General features: G+C 48.3%; 1 protein-coding gene across 1 annotated transcript in view; it reads right to left on the bottom strand.

Moving 5' to 3' along the window:
- The window catches only part of LOC307083758 (uncharacterized protein), a 46,412-nt gene extending 31,340 nt beyond the window's left edge, over positions 1–15,072 (bottom strand). Inside the window, exon 1 of the mRNA XM_079747711.1 lies at positions 14,947–15,072. The gene's annotated coding sequence lies outside the window, so the exon portion shown is untranslated. The remainder of the gene's footprint in view (positions 1–14,946) is intronic.
- Between the last annotated feature and the right edge of the window lie 2,175 nt (positions 15,073–17,247).

The following is a 17,247-nucleotide window of genomic DNA, read 5'->3' as shown; positions in this document are numbered from 1 at the left end:
TCTAAACCGTGCATTTCACAGTTAATACACTTATTCCAGATAAATACCTCAAGGAACCTACAAAACTATTCTTTCCAGAGTTGGCCTGGTTGAGTCGGCTCTACGTCTCGCGGGCCAAGGAGAGGATCTGCTTCAGGGTCCGCCCTGAGACGTTCAGATCCACCGCGGGGGAGCTGAGTAAGAGGCCACGCACACACAGGCACACACACCCGATTACGATGACCTGACAGAGCGGCCAGGCCAGGAAGAGATCTGGAATGTTCTCGTCACGGAACATGCCGATCTCACCTTCCAGGTTCCACTCTCTCGCTTCCATAGCATGGGTAGAACGTTGGTTTATAAGCAGGGTGTTCGGTTATTGGTTCCTTTGTTTATTACTATTATATTATGTTGGCGTCTGTGGTTCCCTTACTTTTCTACAGTATTCGTATGGGTGAGTTTGAGTCCTTTGGAGGATTTTTGTGTCTAGCCTGCACACTCGTTCTACATCTGCCCATTTCCTTTATCTGAAACTCAAACCAGGTCCCCCGTCTCCTTGAGTTAAAGAAACAGAAGATCTGGAACCGGAGCGCTGATATCAGGAGGGGAACGAGCGTGACCGGGAACTAACCGGTGTATCGCTGTCCGGAGCGATCTGGGAGCGGGGGAACCCCGGAGCGATTCTCTGGACCGCGCTCACGCCTCGGCGGGAGCCCACAGCAACGCTTTCCACCTCGCAAGCGTGTCCAAACGGGAAACATAAGACGCCTGACCTCTGATTGGCTGATAGAGAACAGTTTTTCCTGGGTACAAATTGGTACGCCTGCGAAATGATACCTCAGTGAATGTTGATGTGGTCTGTTCAAAACACACACACACACACACACACACACACACACACACACACACACACAAATGTACAACATTGCGCCAGGGTGTTGTGCGTTGTTTGTGCGTGTGTGTATGTGTTTATGTGTGCGTGTGTGTGAATGTGTGCTTGTGTGCGTGCGTGAGTGTCTTCGGATCGGATCTACATATTATTCGACCAATCAAAACAAACCTGAGACCTAGCCAATCAGCTCTGATGTAGCAGATCAGGAGCTAATTGCCGTTTCTGATTGGCCCAAATCGGTACCAGGTGAAGTCAAAGCCAGGTGACATCACCTGCCATGGTGATGTCACTCTGTGGTACTCAACCCATCAGAGACAGCGGTCGTAGGATCAGTGTTTGATGCTGGAGGGTGGACTGTCGGTTAGTTTGTTGGGTTGGGTTTCTCTTCAGAAGAAGGGGTAAATAAGTGTCCTTTTGGGCTAAATACCCTAAATGTAAATATAAGTGAATAACATGCACATCCAGCAGGCGGTCCATAGGAACATCGTGCAGCTGGTTCCCATCTCACAGCCGACCACCGTCTGTCTCTGGGGACGACGTCAGGCAGACATTCACAGAGCGTCACCAAGGCCGGGCCAGAATGACTGAATCAAATGACCCAGCAATTACACGAGTTCAACTGACCCCACAGACACACACGAGTTCAACTGACCCCACAGACACACACGAGTTCAACTGACCCCACAGACACACACGAGTTCAACTGACCCCACAGACACACACGAGTTCAACTGACCCCACAGACACACACGAGTTCAACTGACCCCACAGACACACACGAGTTCAACTGACCCGAGGGGGGGGGGAAATCATGTCTGTTCGACAACTCGACATAAACAATGTCAACAATTAACCTGGGGTCTCAACAAACAAAATACTGTCAATGGAAATGTGTGAATGTTCTCCTCTTGGGACGATTCACATGGAGGCCTCTGATTGGATGAACCGCATGACAGGGGAGTGGTGGGGGCGGAGTCAAGGGTTAAGAATAACAAAGAGCATTGTGGGATTCAAGGAAGACAATGCGAGGAGAGCGGGCGACAGGAAACAGAGTCATGGGCGGACACATTCACACGTTCTCTTCTTCTTGGCTTTCTTCCTCCTTTCCTCTATTACTTCCTCCCTCGATCACTCTGCTGTAGGAAAACATTCAATCAGTGTCTCTCTCCCTCCCTCTCTCTCTCTCTCTCTCTCTCTCTCTCTCTCTCTCTCTGAAAAGGAAGTGTCTGATGTCACAGCTGTCAGACGGCCTAGCGAGCATCAGGACAACTGAGAGAGAGAGCAGAACTTCCTGCAGGCTACCCATAGTCCTTTCTCTCTCTCTCTCTCTCTCTCTCTCTCTCTCTCTCTCTCTCTGTCTCTCTCTGTCTCTCTCTCTCTCTCTCTCTGAAAGAGAGGCCAAGAGGGAGAGAGAGCCAATAAAGAAGAACAGAAAAATGTGCTCTTTACGGATAATTGAGTAATTAAATGTATTTTTCTAAATTACTCACACACATTTCCTTAATCCCTATACATGCATAAATGTACAATGAAATAGAGGACAGCCGCTCTGCAGCACGATGGGACCCCATAGGTATAGTAGAATAGAATGAATGGTTATCACACAACCCCTCTGAGTAGCTCGTTAGGAAACAAGCTCCAGAGCCAGCTAATTACCACACACAGACACACACACACACACACACACACACACACACACACACACACACACACAAGCACACACACACACACTCAGATACACACGCACACACACTCAGACACACATACACACACACACTGACACACAAAGGACACACAAACACACAAACACACACACACACACACACACACCTACACACACACACACACACACACACACACACACACACCTACACACACACACACAACATCACAGACAGGTGCAACGCCAACGTCCCCCTCACTGTAGTTCTCTCTCCGTATTTCCCTCCATTCTTCTCACTCCTTTTCATTCTCTGAACAAACGAGTTCCTGGAAAAAGCGCCCCAGAGACCTTGTGTGTGTCTGATTGTGTGTTTGAATGTGCGTGTTGATGGATGCAATGTGTGTGTGTGTATGTGTGTGTGTGTGTGTGTTGGTGAATGCAAGCGTGTGTGGTGTATGTGTGTGTGTGTGTGTGTGTGTGTGTTTGTTGGAAGATGCAAGCATGTGTGTATGTGTGTGTGTGTGTATATATATGTGTGTGTTTGTTTAGATGTTAAGTCCAATAAAGTATCCATCAATGGAATAAAAGGAACTGTGTGTAAGGTTTTGTAGCAACTGGCAGTGAGGCTGGGGATTGAAACCAACTGAATATACTCCACACACACACACACACACACACACACACACACACACACACACACACACACACACACACACACACACACACACACACACACTCATCATTTTCAAATGACTACGGTGGTTTGTACTGGCTTGTATTGTTAAAGGTGAAGTGCCGAAGTCTGAGAATTCAACAACCTTGAAAAGTTGATGAATTGTATTCAGCTATTTAGCCTTAAAATGTAAACCTATAGCCATATCTTACAAGTAAAGGTCCCTTTATGAATATAAAAATATTATATTCCATTGCTGCCGACTCCGTTATACCAGATGCCACTAAATCCTACAAACTACACCTTCACTATGCATGAGCACTTCTCTGCAGCCTTGCCGGCTGATCTTCTACCCCTCCTGACTCACATTCAACCCAACGAGAGGAGTCGGTGACAAACTGCCTTGCTCAGGGGCCGCCCAGGCATCTGCTCAGTCTGGAGCCTGTGGGCTCATTCCCACCCCCACCCAGCGATAAAGGGAGTTGAACCTGTGACACGCCTTGTCACTGGCCCCCATAGCTCTCTCCCCTGGACTAACACAAGAGGGTATTAAGATGTCTCTGCACGGCTGTGAATCAGCTCTGCTACCTGCCTTAAGGACCGGACCACTCCTATCTCTCTCTCTCTCTCTCTCTCTCTCTCTCTCTCTCTCTCTCTCGCCCATCCACATGTCCGTTGGAGCGGACGGTAAACCTGCGCGATGGTTTTAAGTGTTTTAAGCGTCGTAGATTCGCCGTGTCGTAACTTACCAGAGGGGTTAAAATTCCAATCGGCCACGGGGGACTTTTCAAAGGCTGCTACGTTTAAAACCGAAATAAATTGTGGATGAGTAGAAATGTGCCCGCGAACAGGTAAATTAAAAGTGAACGTGGTACTTATAGTAGACATGTGCCGAGCTTGCACTAAACCTTGATATTTAGGGTTTCAAAATAAGACAGGCCCTATTTGGAGCAAATCATCGCAGCACCTGACCTGAGGGTAAAAAGTTCAAGTAAAAATCTAAAGCTGTTCATGGAGACGAATCAAGCAGTTCTGTTTCAGCCCACAACACACTGGTTCAACACACAAAATGGTTAGTTTAGATGCTTTTAAAGTTCAAAGAGAGGTTGATCAAAGCATAGAACAGAATCAGCCGCTATCATTTAAACCTTCAATTCAGACCGATCCAGATTTAGGGTAAGCTAGGGCAATCAAAATCAAGCTTTGTCGTTTAGTTTCAGTAACTCAGCGAAGGCATTTATCCATCAGTCTATCAGTGGATTCAGATGTCATTCAGTAGCAGGGAGGGGTTGGAGTGTGTGACTGTAGAACCTTTCAGCTTGGTGTTTAACACTAACCACTAGACTATCCTACATGCATTAGTATTTGACTTAAGACAGCGAGAGGGTAAAAGCTTGTAGCTGTGCTATCAGAACACTATATCTCTATCAACAAGAAGCAGGACTGAAATGAGAGCATTTCTGGAACTGAAGCACTCTGTGGAGAGGCTTTCAGACGTCTAGCCAGCAACCACTGTCTGGACACACAGACACACACTTATATAGACACGCACACACTCACAGACACACACTTACAAAACCACACAGACTTACACACATAGACAAACACACACTCACAGACACACACATGCAAAACCACACAGACTTACACACAGACACGCACACACACTCATAGACACACACACACATACACGCACACACACACACACACTCACAGACACACACAAACAAAACCACACAGACTTACACATACAGATAGATAGACACGTACACACACACACACACACACACAGACTCACAAACACACACACATACACACACACACACATGGAATACAGCTTTAACTGGCTAATAAATCATTCCCAAATCACAGTCTGGATTTTCCTAAAATGCATCACAGATGACAGGTGTGGATGGCGAGGACAACCCTTAGAGATTAGTACAATTATTACACACACACACACACACACACCCTACCCCCACACACATTCTCTCTCTCTCTCTCTCTCTCTCTCTCTCTCTCTCTTCCACAAACACACAGACACACACACACGCGCATGCACACGCACACGCAAACACACACACAGACACACACACAGACACACACACAGACACACACACAATCAGACACTGATTCCAAAGAAGGTATTAACACTCAAAGCCCTTGCACACACCAAACACACGCTACATTGGCAGCAGAGAAAGAGAGAGAGAGAGAGAGAGAGAGAGAGAGAGAGAGAGAGAGAGAGACAGAGAGAGACAGAGAGAGAGAGACATAGAGAGAGACAGAGAGAGAGAAAGAGAGAAAGAGAGAGAGAGAGAGTGGTCCCTCTCATTAGGCGTCTTATTGAGCTGGGAAAGAAACGACCATTCACTGGACCTGCTGGGAACACTGGGAGCAGCCAGGCAAAAAAATAACAGAACACATGCACACACACACACACACACACACACACACACACACACACACACACACACACACACACACACTCACAGACTAATGCCACACACGCAGACGTTTCTCTCCTGGTCTTGCTGTCCCTATCTTTCTGTCACTCGTTCCCTAAAGAGATTTGTTCTGAAAGCGAAACTGCCCTTATTTGTTGGGTCAGCTGTCACTCATGTCTCGTTGGGTTCACGCCCCCTCAGGGCGAACACACTTGCCTCACAACAGAGCCTCAGACTGAGAGGCCTGTAAAGAATCCATTAAACCGGCCTGCGCTCTTATTGTGACACAGTCTGCAGAATCTTCTGTTGGCTTCAGTTGGGACCGGTCGGCCGAGGTTAAAATGGAGTTCGGTCAGAATGTAGAACTCGCGGGATTCTAGAGTGACCTAGAGATCACAGTGTTCCTGAGGGTTCTAGAGTTGGAGCTTTGAGTTAGTGTAGTGTTCTAGAGTTAGGGAGGGTTATCAGAGGAGAGTCTATGTCCTCACAAACACACACAAACACATACACACAAACACACACACACACACACACACACACACACACACACCTGGGGTTATAGTCTGAGGTAAGCGCCTGAGCCTAGGTCAGAAGGGAAAGGTGACTGCATCTCAACTGTCTAGAGAATAAGGGGTGCAACACTGGATTTACAGTAATGTGTGTGACACACAATTCCTGGAACTCGAATGGGTCATACACAGACACACACACACACACACACACACACACACACACACACACACACACACACACCCCCACACACACACACACAGTCTGTATTGTCTACATAATGCTCCTTAATGTTCAAACAAACTTCTCCCCAAGGACATTATGTCTCGGTAAAGGACAGGAACTCTATTCCATGGTTGTGTGAGATTGTTTGTGTGTGTATGTGTGCGAGCGTGTGTGTCTTTTTATTATATGCTAATACTTGTGTAGCTGTGCAGTCATAAAAAAGGACTGCAGGTTCTCGATGCTGGCTAGTAGTGTGTGTGTGTGTGTGTGTGTGTGTGTGTGTGTGTGTGTGAGTGGGCGTATGCTAACGTGTGTATGCTATGTGTGTGTAGGGGCAGGCATGTGTGTGTGTGAGCGTGTGTGGGCGTGGGTGTTGGTGTGTGTGTGTTGGCCGTGTGTGTGTGTGTGTCTGTGAGCGTGGGTGTTGGTGTGTGCGTTGCGGTCGGTGTGGCGCCAGTCTGCAGGTTTGTTGAGATGGTTCTGGGGGTGAGAGGTGAGACGGGGGGGGGGCCGGGAGGAAGGGGGAGGAAGGAAGCGTTTGACTGGGTTATTGTTGCCATGGCACTGATAAGAGCGTATTAATTACCATTGTGGTGGAACAAAATTAGAAAGATCTGATAAAGGGAATGGAACAGTAAGGAAGACTCCAACCAATGAAGAAGACTCAGGATAAACAAGAACCAACGAAGAAGACCCCAGATCTGATACAGACTCAAACCAAGGAAGAAGACTCAGGATAAACAAGAACCAACGAAGAAGACCCCAGATCTGATACAGACTCAAACCAAGGAAGAAGACTCAGGATGTGATACACACTGGAACCAACCAACAACACTCCACCTCCAGGAGTGTCTTCAGAGCCGTGCAGCGAACACCGTCTGTCCACCTGCCTGTCTGTCTTTTGTCTGTGTTCTTCCTGGGTGAGAGACTGTGTATTCCTGTTTGCAGCGAGAGAATGCATTCTTGTCCGATCAGGGACGGCGTATTGTTGCTGGTGAGGGGCTCGCTATGGCTGCTGTAGGAGAGGGCGCTGGTGTCTGGTTTCTGGTGAGGCAGGATGATGTATGGAGAAGGAGACAGCTCTACCCAGATCTCCACCACAACCGCACAGTGCCTGGGTGGTCAGTCTGTCCGTAGGAATGTCTGTCTGTCTGCATGTCCTGCTTTCTGTATGTGTGCAATGTCTGCCTGTCTGTCTGTCTTTCTGGCTGTCTGAATGTATGTACTGTCTGTCTGAATGTACTTCATGTCAGTCTGTCTGAATCATGAATTCAGATCATGAACCACAGTAGAACTAGATAGAATCAGGTTTAAGTGCTTGTTTCTGTAGAGCGAGAGAGAGAGAGAGAGAGAGAGAGAGAGAGAGAGAGAGACACACACACACTGGGCGGGTCAGGGATGAGGTTTTAGCTGGAGTGATGACATCACAGCCGTCTAAACCAACACGTTCTCTTCCTCTGAGTCTGGTTCTCCACAGGGTTAGCCTGCAGAACACACACTATGTGTGTGTGTGTGTGTGTGTGTCTGTGTGTGTGTGCGTGTGTGTGTGCGTGTGTGTGCGTGTGTGTGCGAGTTCATGTTAGCTTTGTTGCGGCCAAGTGTTCAATAGCTGAATATCTGTGAGTTGAGAGAGTAGAACAAAGCATTTATTTTATTATTCTGGCTGTGTGTATGTGCGTGTGTGTAGTGTGTGTGTGTGTGTGTGTGTGTGTGTGTGTGTGTGTGTGTGTGTGTGTGTGTGTGTGTGTCTCTTAGGTTTATAGCAGGAAGATGTTCAGTCTGGGTCTCCACAGGGCTAACAGAGGAGACAAGCTGTGTGTGTGTGTGTGTGTGTGTGTGTGTGTGTGTGTGTGTGTGTGGTTGTGTTTTAGTGTGGCTGTGTGTTTTAGCCTTGGTGTGTGTGTGAGTGGGGGTGTGTGTGCATTTTTTTGTGTTTGCATGTGTGCGTGTGTGTGTGGGTTGGTTGGCGCATGTGTGCGAGTGTGTTTGTGTACATGTGTGTGTTGGGGTGCATGGGTGCGTGTGTATGTGTGTGTATCTGTCTGTGTGTGGGTGCATGTGTGTGTGTGTGTGTGTGTGCGTGTGTCTGTGTGTGTGTGTGGGTGTGTGTGTGTGCGTGTGTATGTGTGTGTGGGTGTGTGTGTGTGCGTGTGTATGTGTGTGTCTGTGTGTGTGTGTGTGGGTGTGTGTGTGCGTGTGTATGTGTGTGTCTGTGTGTGTATGTGTGTGCGTGTGTCTGTGTGTCTGTGTGGGTGCGGTTTATAGCAGGAAGATGTTGTGTTTTATTAACCTCTGGTTCAAACTGAACACCCAAGAAGAACAAGATGATGAAACTCCAGGAAATGTTCCTGTAACATGAGGAAGGTCTGGGAACCCCACCTGTCTACCTCTGGGATACCAGCTCCACCTCCACCACCACCTCCACCACCACCACCTCCACCACCACCACCACCACCACCACCACCACCACCACCTCCACCACCACCTCCACCACCACCACCACCACCTCCTCCACCACCTCCACCACCACCACCTCCACCACCACCACCACCACCTCCACCACCACCACCACCACCTCCTCCACCTCCACCACCACCACCACCTCAACCACCACCACCACCACCACCACCACCACCTCCACCACCACCAACTCAACCACCCCCACCACCTCCACCACCACCACCTCCACCACCTCCACCTCCACCACCACCTCAACCACCACCACCACCACCACCACCACCTCCACCACCACCAACTCAACCTCCACCACCACCACCTCCACCTCCACCACCACCTCAACCACCACCAACTCAACCACCACCACCACCACCACCACCTCCACCACCACCACCTCCACCACCTCCACCTCCACCACCACCTCAACCACCACCAACTCAACCTCAACCACCACCACCACCACCACCACCACCACCACCACCAGCCTCATCGCCTCCAACCCCACCCGGCCATCATCACACCCCTCCCCCCCCCCCGCCCAGAGGGTGGGTGGAGAGCTTCCTCCCTGGTGATGTATTAACGGCGGAGGCGGGGTCGTGGTACAGCTTCCTCCGGACCCCCAGACGTGGGCCGGGGTAAATAAAGCTAATTATCCCGGGAGGCGGGACCCCGCCACCCGGTGACCGTACCGCCACGGGCAACCGGGGAACACCGGCTGGAGATAACGGACGGGTTAATGGAGGGTTTAACGATGGGAGGAGAGGAGAGGAGGGGAGAGGGGAGGAGAGGAGGGGAGAGGAGAGGAGAGGAGGGTAGAGGAGGAGAGGAGGGGAGGAGAGAGGAGAGGAGAGGAGAGGGGGGTAGAGGGTAGGAGAGGAGGGGAGAGGAGTGGAGAGGAGGGTAGAGGAGGAGAGGAGGGGAGGAGAGAGGAGAGGAGAGGAGAGGGGGGTAGAGGGTAGGAGAGGAGGGGAGAGGAGAGGGGAGGAGAGGAGGGTAGAGGAGGAGAGGAGAGGAGGAGAGAGGAGAGGAGAGGAGAGGGGGGTAGAGGGTAGGAGAGGAGGGGAGAGGAGAGGAGGGGAGGGGAGAGGAGAGGAGAGGAGGGTAGAGGAGGAGAGGAGGGGAGGAGAGAGGAGAGGAGAGGAGAGGAGGGGAGAGGGGAGGAGAGGAGGGGAGAGGAGAGGAGGGTAGAGGGTAGGAGAGGAGGGGAGAGGAGGGGAGAGGAGGGGAGGGGAGAGGAGAGGAAGGGAGAGAATAGGAAAGGAGAGGAGAGGGGAGGAGAGGAAAGGAGGGAAGTGGGGTAAGAGGAGAGAAGGGAGAGGGTTTAATGTTAACATAAGTCCTCTTACACCAAGATGTTGATGGGAGAAATGGGAGAAAGTTGAAATACAAACCAATAAACCATAGCTTGAGTAACCGGGAACACATTGTTAAGTGTCAGCGTAGAATAATAAGTTAGGGAAACTGTTTTGATAATTAAAATATCTGCACGCCTCAACGTGTCTACGACTTCATCTCTAAAACATCTCCAATCGTAATCTCCCTGGCCGGTCGTCTCCAAGAGCTTCCAGAACAAACCAAACAAAGTCCAGCGCGTTCAAACCCTCACTGTTTACACAGGCTCCCCTCCAACAGTGCTCAGAAGCAGCAGCTCCGTGAGATATAGGTGCTGGCTGCTTTGATTCATGCTAATTTAACGCTCAGATGAATTATGGACGCTGTCTCCCTGCCGGCCCAGCTGAGCTCTAACAAAGAGATCTGCTGCAGCTGCTTCTGCTGACAAATGAGAACTCGTTATCTAATTACCCTCTTAATGACCCACGCACAGCAAGTCACACTCACTCTAGATGGATTGACCTTCCTCTCTCCCTCCTTCCTATTCTCAAGCTTATTTCAACTTTTAACGACAGCGTATTACCCGGTTTCCCCGGGCTCGTGCAGCCATATAGAGGTGTGTTTACCTCGTGCTGATAGCTCAGCTTTTTCCGGGCTAATCCCGGTGACTCAGGAGGAGATATTGGGAGATGTTTAGGGTTTTATCCTCACTGGGCCCGGTGAAGCATGACAGCAGACAGGAGATTATCTGAGGTTGAACAGCCTCCGGCTCTCAGTACAGTGAACAGCTCCATAAAAAGTAAATAACTCTCCCCCCAGAGAGAGAGATAGTCTCTCTACCACCCCTTCAACCCCCGGGAGAGAGAGAGAGAGAGAGAGAGAGAGAGAGAGAGAGAGAGAGAGAGAGAGAGAGTTCTCTATTGTTATTATATGTTATATTTGTAATACTGTAATGCTTTGGCAACACTGTTTGGTTTACCAATAGTCAGGCCAATGAAGCTTTTTTGAATTGAATTGAATTGAATTGAATTGAATTGAGAGAGAGAGAGAGAGAGAGAGAGAGAGAGAGAGAGAGAGAGAGAGAGGCGTGGATAAATGGATAAAGGATGAATAAAGGGAACGAGAGAGGGTAAGATATATAGAAAAATGGAGGGGGTAAGGGAAAGAGAAAGAGAGAGAGAGATTGAAGGGAAAAGGAGATTGGTTAAAACAGATTTTAATCGCCACACAGAGGTCGTCAGAGATATAATAAAATATATACTCCTGTAATAACAACAGATGTATTCTCACTGGGTCGAAATATCAACAGTTATGACTTAAATAGGTATGACAAAACACATGGACAAACACAGTAGCTCTGTCTCCCTAGCCCTCTCTCTCTTTCCCCAGATCTCACTCTCTCTTAATCTCTCTCACCCTGCCCATCTCTCCATCTCTCACTCTCTGATTCTCTCCATGTCTCACTCTCTCCCTCCATCTCTCTCTTTCTCTATCTCTCTCTCTCCCTCCATCTCTCACTCTTTCTCTATCTATCTCTCACTCTGTCTATCTTTCCAACTCTCCCTCTCATTCTATCCAGCTCTCACTCTCTCTCCATCTCATACTCTCTCACTCTCTGTCTTTCCAAAAAAATTAAACAACCTGAATAACTGTTTTTTCTCTAGTAAATAATAAACATGCAAGCCAACAAACAAACAAATGTATGTGCGTTTTTGTGAACGTGTAATGTGCGTGTGCGTGCACGCGCTCGCGCGTGTGTTTACGAGCATGCGTACGTATCTGTGTGTACTTGCAAGCGTCTATGTTTGTGTGTACTGTATCGAATGCAGACAAGAGAACTGTGTTCCGTATGATATGGTGTGGGAATGTTTCAGATTGCGTTACTGTATTACACATTGTACAGAATGTTCTTGACTAAAGATGTGTTTCATATACGATACGAGAATTGATTAAAGAAGTCGATGATAAATGCGTAATTGTTCCGGGAGGAAGGAGGGAGGGAGGGAGGGAGGAGGGAGGACTGAATAGATTACGCAGGTGACTGTGAGTTGGCACAGTTTTCATCTTTTAGTTTGTTGATCGTCACAAAGTGACTTCCTGTCTCTGTGTTGTTTGTTGTTGAAGGCAAAATCCTGTTTTTCTTTACAGAAAACATCTGTGCCAGTACAGCGTCAACACACACACACGCACAGATGCACACACACACACACACACACACACACAAACAGATAAACACACACACACACACACACCAACAGGACATTTTCTGGAGGCAATTTATTTGCAGCCACTTAAAATGCGATATTATTTGATGTCCCATTCTTCCTCTAGTCTGTATTGTACTGTTCTCTACTGCACTCTACTCTGTTTCAGACTATTTATACTCAATTATAGCACAGCCTATCTTACCATACTCTTTTTTTGCATTCTATGCTTTATAATAGAGTGAGATAGACAGGGGGGAGAGGGGGGGACCTCTGGGCATCGAACCCGGGTCGCTGTGATCAGGACTGAGCCTTAAAGGCTCCATCTCTGATTCATTCTACTCTACTGTAAACTAATGCACTGGTCTGGTCTGGTGCTCTTTATTAATTACATTCTTTATTTTCTTCCTTCTTTACCTACTTGTCTTTTTTCACTTCTATCTTTCCATCTCTTGTTATTGGATTCCTTCCTTGCTCTCTTAGTCTCTCTTCCTGTCTTCCGTTCTTGAAAGCCTTTTGCTCTTTCTTTCTCTCCACCTTTCCCCCCTTCTTTCATTCCTCTGTTCTTTCTTGCTGCCTTTATTTCAACCGGTCTTTCTGACTGATTTCTTAAAGCTGTAAGACCCCCCCCCCGTGTGTCTGTCCGGGGGCTGTCTGTCTGTCTGTGTGTCTGTGTGTGTGTCTGTTAGGGGGCTGTGTGTCTGTCTGTGTGTATGTGTGTGTGTGTCTGTGTGTCTGTCTGTCTGTGTGTCTGTCTGTGTGTCTGTCCGGGTGTCTGTCCGGGTGTCTGTCTGTGTGTCTGTCTGTGTGTCGGTCTGTGTGTCTGTCCGGGGGGGGCTGTGTGTCTGTCCAGGGGGGCTGTGTTTCTGTCCGGGGGGGCTGTGTGTCTGTCCGTGTGTCTGTCTGTGTGTCTGTCCGGGGGGCTGTGTGTCTGTCGGGGGTGGGGCTGTGTGTCTGTCCGGGGGGAGCTGTGTCTGTCGGGGGGCCTGTGTTCTGATGACGTCACTCTATTCTGTTCTGTACGACTATATAGTCATTCATACGAATGAAAGGAGACACAATATGAGCAGGAAAACAACACACACACACTCACACACTCACAAGCCCCCCCCCCCCCCCCACACACACACACACAAACATGCACAGACATCAACCCATGCCCACACATACACATACACACATCAACCCACACACACACACACACCAACGCACACACACACAGGGCAGGAAACAGTGGCTTTGCGTACAGATTGTATTGGTTGGGGAGGGCAAAAACAGGAAAAGCAGAGACAATCGGAGGAGGTTACTCATGGTCACAAACACACACACACACACACACACACACACACACACACATACAAACACAGGGTACAAACACACACACACACACACACGCACACACACACACACACACACAGACAGACTGACTGTCGGTAACAGTGTGTTTGTGAGTGTTTGTGCTGTACATAATCATTTGAAGGACTTCCTGCACTGAAAATGGAACAAATAAAGGCTTTTGGGCCACGAAGGAAGATACGTTCTGGAGTTATCGATATCACTCCCCCAAGTATAACAGATACATCATCTTTAATGTCACACACTGACTCACACACACACACACACAGACACACACCAATCTCAATCTCATGCCTGCCTTTTCTATTGCACTCCTGGCCAGGCTTTCTCTTCTCTCCCTCTGCCTGATCTTATCGACTGCCTGCTGAGCGTCTGTTCTCCTCTAGCAGGGCGGTGGAATCTGCATGCAGAGCAAAGACGCCCACCGTAACCCCACGATGATAAAGAATATCAAGGAATGGAGATTAGAGGAGAGGAGAGGAGAGGAGAGGAGAGGAGAGAGGGGAGAGGGGAGAGGAGAGGGGAGGAGAAGAGAGGAGAGGAGAGGAGAGGAGAAGAGAGGAGAGGAGGAGAGGAGAAGAGATGAGTTCAGAAGAGAGGAAAGAGCAGAAGAGATATAAAAGAGACAACGAGAGACAGAGAGACAGAAAGGAGAAGAGACCAGGATAAAGCTTGATATATGCTAATTAGCTCATACCATATTACCATACCGTGAGATAGGCTGAAATAGTTCTTGGGGTAAGGCGTGTCACTGACCCCAATCTACAAGCCTCAAGTGGTTCTTAGAGATAAACCAGAGTAAATAACCCTTCCACAGTTTGTTAGTGAGGACTGATTAAAATTCCATGGACATTATAACACAGCATGACAGAACTGGCAGGCAGAAATTAATAAAAACTTGAAGACAAATTATAGAAAAAATAATCATCAAAGCCTATTTAAAATAAATAATCACCACACACGCAAATAAAACGCGTCAAACCGTGTTAAACAGAAAACAACGTACCAGAGTTAAATGTTGAAATATATAATTATATATTAAGATATACAGTGTATACATAAATACATACATACAAATTGTATATAGTATACTGTATATATACATATATATATTTCCTTGTTTAAACTTCATCAAGCATTACTGTGAATTTTTGTACACCGCTTTCAACACAACAATACAGTTTCTCAGATAAGTTTCAATAACTTACCTTTTCTGTGTCACTCGGCCTTTTCTAATAACCTACGCATTCCCCAAAAGCAGACGAAGATATGTCAATGAGTCGTTGGAAAGTGTTACAGTCGTAAGTGTGGATAACCTGAAGCATCCCCGTCGCGTCCCTCCTCACGTTATAAACACAACCACTGCTGTCAGTGGAGGGAAGGGTTGGGAACACTCCCCCGGGAAACAGCACCGGCTTTCCCCCGGAGTGTCCGGGATGTTCGCCCTTCAGATGGGCTCCTTCTAGGGCTACAGAGCATCGCCTGGCGGACCGATGGAGTCATTACACTCGATAGAATTTTGTTGTTGAATAGAAGCTAGTTAGGACTTATCTGTTATTATATGTTAATTTCTCACAAAGGAACAAAGAAAAAATGAAAACAACCGCCTTCTCAGTCTATATGATTATTTTAATGGCATTCTAGTACATTTGATTGTGACATAATTCCTGACATTTGTTGAAACATGACGAGAACACCAGACAGAGGTAGCCGATTACATTTGAATATCATTAAAAGTCGGACAAAAGTTTGAAATTAATTAATAAAAAAAGGGGACCCTAATATTTTCAAAACACATCTTCATGGAACCCCAAGACCCCCCTTAGTCCCCAGAGACCCCCTCTCCCTCTTCCTCGCTCTTCGTCGACCCGGAGGCCGTGAAACACTCAAAGCATGAAGACACGGACCCAGGCAGAACTCGTATAGCTGAGGATTAAACCAATTAATGATTACAACTTCAGGAAAAAGACGTGAAGACCAGCAGCCCTCAGCAGGAGAAGAACACCCGTTCTGGTGTTGGGATGGGCCATGGCTGTTCCATCGACTGTACGCTTGGTAAAAAAAGAATGAAAACAAATCTATAAAAGAATAAAAAAATGACGATGACTCAGCCGCAGTGTGATCTGAGGACGACGCGTTGGTGGAACACTAGATCTCCTTATCCCACTGGAGGAACAGAGGAACGGGCCCCGAACACAGGACAGATCTGTTCTGGAGCGTACCGGCATTCAGACCACATCCCGCTCCAGTGAAAGGGATCAGACATGAATCACACAGTGGCCTGCGCACGGCGTGTCCCGAGTGTCCGCACTGAAAGACTTGTGAGACTGATAAGACGGGTTTGATATGTTAAAAACAGGAAGGAGGTCCGGAACACACCCCCTGCTAAAGAGTGACTTGTGGTCCTCGAGGTTGTTGAAGGCACAGGGAACGTACACTGGCAGCGTGTGGTATGAGAGTTGATAGGTCATTGCTCGGATGATATTGTACTTGATATATTCATGCAACTGTAAAATACAGGATTACAATTGGTAGAACGTATCAAATGTATCAAAGGAAATGTTAATAAACATTAATGGATAAAGACACTGTTTACTAGATCTTTGTATATACCCTGTATGTATGGTGATTGTGTGTAACCCATACAATTACATATCATGTATTTATTCAGCCTGCATATATCACACATTCATACAAGCAAATTAAAAACCAACTAAATCTCTCTGTGAGGACCCCATGCAGCCACAACCACACACACACGCACACGCGCACACGCACACACGCACACACACACACACACACACGTAGTGTAATGAACACCTGGAACATTTGTCTGTACCTCCTGCCGGGCTGGGGTCCAGATGTTGGGAGCATCCCAACCCCACACAGCTCTAATCCGCCCGCCTTTGGTCTGGCTCTCTGAGGCACGCTGCTGGAGCAGTCATGTGATCGCGTTGGTCACGCCCCTAACCCCGCCTTCAACTAAGGCTTGGGGGACGGGGCTTGTCCTGGACCCTCCTTCAAGACACAGAGGAGGTGCTACATGATGGAGGAGGAGGAGGTGCTACATGTTGGAGCAGGAGGAGGTGCTGGTGGAGCAGGAGGAGGTGCTGTGGAGCAGGAGGAGGTGCTGTGGAGCAGGAGGAGGTGTTGTGGAGCAGGAGGAGGTGCTGTGGAGCAGGAGGAGGTGCTGGTGGAGCAGGAGGAGGTGCTGGTGGAGCACGAGGAGGTGCTACATGATGGAGCAGGAGGAGGTGCTGGTGGAGCAGGAGGAGGTGCTACATGATGGAGCAGGAGGAGGTGCTACATGATGGAGCAGGAGGAGGTGCTGTGGTGCAGGAGGAGGTGCTGGTGGAGCAGGAGGAGGTGCTACATGATGGAGCAGGAGGAGGTGCTACATGATGGAGCAGGAGGAGGTGCTACATGATGGAGCAGGAGGAGGTGCTGTGGAGCTGGAGGAGGTGCTGTGGAGCAGGAGGAGGTGCTACATGATGGAGCAGGAGGAGGTG

The sequence above is a fragment of the Pollachius pollachius genome, assembly GCF_949987615.1.
Source record: "Pollachius pollachius genome assembly, chromosome: 12".
NCBI lineage: Eukaryota > Metazoa > Chordata > Actinopteri > Gadiformes > Gadidae > Pollachius > Pollachius pollachius.
The sequence above is the reverse complement of the archived record's forward strand: the minus strand, read 5'-3'. Positions and strand labels throughout refer to the sequence as shown.